We start from the raw sequence: 6,000 nt of genomic DNA on the forward strand, positions 1-6,000 counted from the left end.
AGTGGTAGGCATGTTGTGTAACTCAAACCCAAAAAATTAATTTTAATTCCAGGTTGTAAGGCAACAAAATTAGGAAAAATGCCAAGGGGGGTGAATACTTCCACAAGCCACTCTGTGTGAAATGTGTGAACGGGGGGCCAGTTTGAAAAATGTATGCACTCACTAACTGTAAGTCGCTCTGGATAAGAGCGTCTGCTAAATGACTAAAATGTCAATTGGATCACAAAAAATATAAAATAATAATAATGTAAACAGAGAGGTCTACTTTCTTGGGGACCTAAATATTGACTGGTTTTCATGAAGCTGTCCGCTCAAGATGAAGCTTCTCACTGTAACCAGTAACTGTAATCTAGTTCAGGTTATTAATCAACCTACTAGGGTGTTTACAAACACTTTCAGGAACAAGTTCATCCACATGTATTGATCTCAGCTTTACTAATACTGTAGAACTTTGTTCTAAAGCTGTATCTGTACCCATTGGAATGCAGTGATCACGATATAGTGGCTATATCCAGGAAAGCCAAAGTTTGAAAAGCTGGGCCTAAAATAGTGTATGAGATCATACAAAAGATTTTGCTGTGACTCTTATGTGGATGATGTTCAAAATATTTGTTGGTCTGATGTGATTAATAAGGAGCATCTTAGACACTGCTTCTTCAAATAATTGATAAACATGCACCTGTTAAGAAACTGACTGTTAGAACTGTTAAGGCTCCATGGATTGATGAGGAATTGAAAACCTGTATGGTTGAAAGAGATGGAGCAAAAGGAGTGGCTAATAAGTCTGTCTGCACATCTGACTGGCTGACTTACTGCAAATTGAGAGATTATGTGACTAAACTCAACAAAAATAAGAAACTGTAAAATGAAGCCAGGATCAATGATATAAAGAATGATTAAAAAAAATAAAACTTTGGAGTATTTTAAATGAAATTATGGGCAGAAAGAGAAATTCAACTACATATTTCATCGAATCAAATGGCTTATTCATCACAAAACCATTTGATGTTGCCAATTATTTTAATGATTACTTCATTGATATTATTGACCATAACCTGTTGTTGAGAAACCTTATGTGTCATGGCTTTTCAACCTCTGCCATATCGTGGATTCAGAACTACAGTATCTATCTAATATAACTCAGAGGGGTTTATTGAATAAAAGTGTCTCTAATGTCAAACATGTAAAGTGTGGTGTACCACAGGGCAGCTCTCTAGGCCCTCTACTCTTTTCAATTTTTACCAATGACCTGCCACTGGCATTAAACAAAGCATGTGTGTCCATGTATGCTGATGATTCAACGCATTCAACGCATCATATATAGATCAGCAAATTGCTAATGAAATCACTGAAACCCTTAACAAAGAGTTGCAGTCTGTTTTGGAATGGGTGGCCAGTAATAAACTGGTCCTGAACATCTCTAAAACTAAGAGCATTGTATTTGGTACAAATCATTACTGAAGTTGTAGACCTCAGCTGAATCTGGTAATGAAATGGTGTGGCTGTTGAACAAGTTGAAGAGACTAAATTACTTGGTGTTAACTTAGATTGTAAACTGCCACTTTTGATAATGTTTTTTTCCCCGCTAATGGAACCTTCACGCTTATAGCCTACTGCCGTGTGCACATTGCTGCACTTATAATGTGAAGAGATAGCCTAATAGTTTATCACATTTTAAGCTAAATGTTCTGATCTGTTGCGTCAGCCACATTGCGTAAATTTTTTTTTTTGATGCTAGTGGTTGTATTAATTTGGGATCTATCGCATCCCACAACTGTCCCAGACTATGTTTGGAATATTTATTTATTGCACAGAATAGGTCAACTTTTGTACTATGGGGGATAGTAGATTGACATAGGCTAGTGCTTTTGCTGTTCGTTAGGCCTACTCTTCTTGTTGGCTGACGAAAAATAAATGTGGACAGTTCTTCCAATATCTTCAATATGCACCTCGGAATTGGATAAGGACGAGCGCAGTTGCGTCCCCGATGTGTCTGTCTTCACTTTTAGCCTGTGAGAAATACCCAATCAGGTGATGGAGAGCCATGTGAGTAAGAGGTGCTTCGGAGCACTCAGGGAGAAGGGCACAATGCAGCATTCCGGGCCAAGGGCACAACGGCCACTGGCCGTAAAAGGCATGGAGTTTTTTAGGGTGCATTACGGCCACACAAAGGGGATGCCGCTGTGAAATTCAAGGCATTATCAAGTGCTTGTCAAATTGTGAATGAGAGACTGATGAAGTGGGTACAGCCTGTGCAAAAAAACAAAGCAGAGCTCATGCCTTTCAATCGACTTTTTTCAAACCATCATTAGAGTCGCATCATGCAGCCTTACAATGTATAAAAAATCTAAACATATAGCCCAACGTTTGCAGAACAACTAAAGTTACATTAATAACTCTAAATTAAGCATATATTTATTTGTTAACCGCTAAACACAGAATAGCCGCATGTGCACACTTGTATTCTTCATACAATAACATAATATAAAATAATGCCACGGAATTCGAAGCAAATCTTGTCTGCTAAATGAACTAGTGTAGCCCACAGCCATTTGGCATAACCAGATCAGGATCTAACATAAGTACAACTCCGAGTATGCTATTCTGTTCTTCTGAAATAGACTACATTTTCTTCATGTCATGTTTCTTTAGACCTGTCTAAAATAAATAATGGATTTATTGTGAAGGTGTAGGCTATATTACATGGATTTATTATACTTTTTTAAATGTAGATATTCCAAAGGTCTAAATCAGTGGCTTGTAGACTATGTGTGGAAGCCAGGAGATGCTAAATGTATTTATGTTAAATAACGGTCAATTACCGTGAGACCGACAGTTGTTTGCTTGACAATCACCGGCTGACGAAATTTCATGACCGTCACAGCCCTAGATGAGTCGAACATAGTGAGAGTAGGTGTGCTCTGCTCCACATAATAATCTTGACAGCTAGTCTGTGTAGATGCAGAGAGCGACTGCCACCTTGGCGGTTGATGTATGCCACCACAGTCGTATTTTCTGACTAGGATGTGACAATTCCAAAGGAAGTGCTTCAAAAGGAACACTGTCAGCAGTTCGAGATAGTTTATATGAGTGAGGCATAGTTGTGGGGACCACACTCCATTTACTGCTTTTCCCTTGTAGACTGCGCCCCAACCTGTGAGTGAGGCGTCTGTCATCACCACCTTCCTCGTTGATACTACCCCTAGGGGAGTGCCAGAAACAAGGATCGAGGGGCTCTTCCAGTGACGGAGAGCCGAGAGACATTCTGAGGTTACCATTTATCTTTCGATTGAGGTGACGTTGTGTACACAGACGTTGGGCAGATACCCAACGCTGGAAGTCTCTCATTATCAGTAGTCCCAGTGGTACAACTGAGATGGTGGACGCCATCAACTGCAGCACTCTTTAGTCACGTTCTGAGTGTGACCGAGCGCTCCCCGTGGAACAGGGAGAGGCACTGTAGGAACGACTTGATGCGGTCGTCCGATAAGAGAGAGTATCCAGCTTGATGGCTAGGTATTCTATTCTCTGTGTGGGCACCAAACAACGATTTTTCTGTTTGATCTTGAACCCTAACTCGGTGAGGTGGGTTACAAGGGAAGCCATGTCTCGTACCGCTTATTCCTGTGTAGGGGAACAGAGCAGGTAAACGTCTATGTAGGCGGACAGTCTTATCTCCTTGGTTCTCAGGGGTGCTAAAGCCTCCTCCACACACTTGCTGAACGTCCGGGGAGCTAGTGCTAGCCCAAAGGAGACTGCGAGGTATTCAAGGCAAACCTGAGAAACCACCTGTGTGCTGGCAGAATACTAATGTGAAAATAAGCTTCCTGTAGGCCGACCAAAGTGAACCAGTTGCCTTGACAAATAGAGCGAGACAGCATGTTGAGTGTAAGCATATGGAACGGGAACTTTCTCAGATAGCTGTTGAGGACCCGTAGGTCCAGAATGGGGCGCATTCCCCACCCCATTTTTGGGAACGAGGAAGTACCGGGAGTAGAAGCGGAGATGGCTTTCTGCCGCTGGTATTGCTCTGATTGCCCCTTTGCTCAATAGAGAGGAGAATTCCTGAAGCTAGGATTCCATTGAAAAAGGGTGGATTCATAGTGAACTGCAGTCTGTACACCTTTGTAACTGTAGACCCAGGGTTGGGCTGCGCTATGCGCACACTACAGAAAAAGGCGGGCCGAACATCGACGGGGCTGTAGTGGAGCGGGTTGAGTGTTTCAAGTTCCTTGGTGTCCACATCACCAATGAACTATAATGGTCCAAACACACCGAGACAGTCGTGAAGAGGGCATGACAACACATTTTCCCCCTCAGGAGACTGAAAAGATTTGTCATGGATCCCCAGATCCTCAAAAAGTTATACAGCTGCACCATCGACACGGCGTGCTCCACCGAGAGGGGACAGGACACGGCGTGAACTGTTTGTTGCCCCTCTTTGCTGCTGGGGACGTACCCCTAGGTCAGACGCCCCTTCCTCCCCCCCAGGGGAATCAAATGGATGGGACTTCGATGCGGCTTCCCCTGTTGGGAGACCCGAACTGTGGGCTCGCTGCCTGCTGCGTCGCTAAGGACCTTGGCTTGTGGAGAGGTAGACCGGGTTGCCACGGTATCCAGGTCTGCAAGCCTTGGGCTTGAGCATCCTCTTCATCCTTTTCCTCGTCTAGGTGGAAAAGACGGTCCATGCCCTTGTCATCTTCCTCATCGATAACGAGGTCCCCGTCCCCATCCCCCGCTGCTACAGTTGAAGTCAAAAGTTTACATACACTTAGGTTGGAGTCATTAAAACTAGTTTTTCAACCACTGCACACATTTCTTGTTAACAAACTATAGTTTTGGCAAGTCGGTTAGCACATCTACTTTGTGCATGACACAAGTAATTTTTCCAACAATTGTTTACAGACAGATTATTTCACTTAATTCACTGTATCACAATTCCAGTGGGTCAGAAGTTTACAAACACTAAGTTGACTGTGCCTTTAAACAGCTTGGAAAATTCCAGAAAATGATGTCATGGAAGCTTCTGATAGGCTAATTGACATAATTTGAGTCAATTGGAGGTGTACCTGTAGATGTATTTCAAGGCCTACCTTCAGACTCAGTGCCTCTTTGCTTGACATCATGGGAAAATCAAAAGAAATCAGCCAAGACCTCAGAAATTTTTCTGGTTCATCCTTGGGAGCAATTTCCAAACGCCTGAAGGTACCACGTTCATCTGTACAAACAATAATACGCAAGTATAAACACCATGGGACCACGCAGCCGTCATACCGTTCTGTCTCCTAGAGATGAACGTACTTTGGTGCGAAAAGTGCAAATCAATCCCATAACAACAGCAAAGGACCTTGTGAAGATGCTGGAGGAAACAGGTACAAAAGTATCTATATCCACAGTAAAACGAGTCCTATATCAACATAACCTGAAAGGCCGCTCAGCAAGGAAGAAGTCACTGCTCCAAAACCACGGAAGCACGGGGGTGGCAGCATCATGCTGTGGGGGTGCTTTGCTGCAGGAGGGACTGGTGCACTTCACAAAATAGATGGCATCATGAGGAAGGAAAATGATGTGGATATATTGAAGCAACACCTCAAGACATCAGTCAAGAAGTTAAAGCTTGGTCGCAAATGGGTCTTCCAAATGGACAATGACCCCAAGCATACTTCCAACGTTGTGGCAAAATGGCTTAAGGACAACAAAGTCAAGGTATTGGAGTGGCCATCACAAAGCCCTGACCTCAATCCTATAGAAAATTTGTGGGCAGAACTGAAAAAGCGTGTACGAGCTAGGAGGCCTACAAACCTGACTGCGTTACACCAGCTCTGTCAGGAGGAATGGGCCAAAATTCACCCAACTTATTGTGGGAAGCTTGTGGAAGGCTACCCGAAACGTTTGACCCAAGTTAAACAATTTAAAGGCTATGCTACCAAATACTAATTGAGTGTATGTAAACTTCTGACCCACTGGGAATGTGATGAAAGAAAAAAGCTGACATTTTAG

This window comes from Coregonus clupeaformis, chromosome 14, assembly GCF_020615455.1.
Source record: "Coregonus clupeaformis isolate EN_2021a chromosome 14, ASM2061545v1, whole genome shotgun sequence".
NCBI lineage: Eukaryota > Metazoa > Chordata > Actinopteri > Salmoniformes > Salmonidae > Coregonus > Coregonus clupeaformis.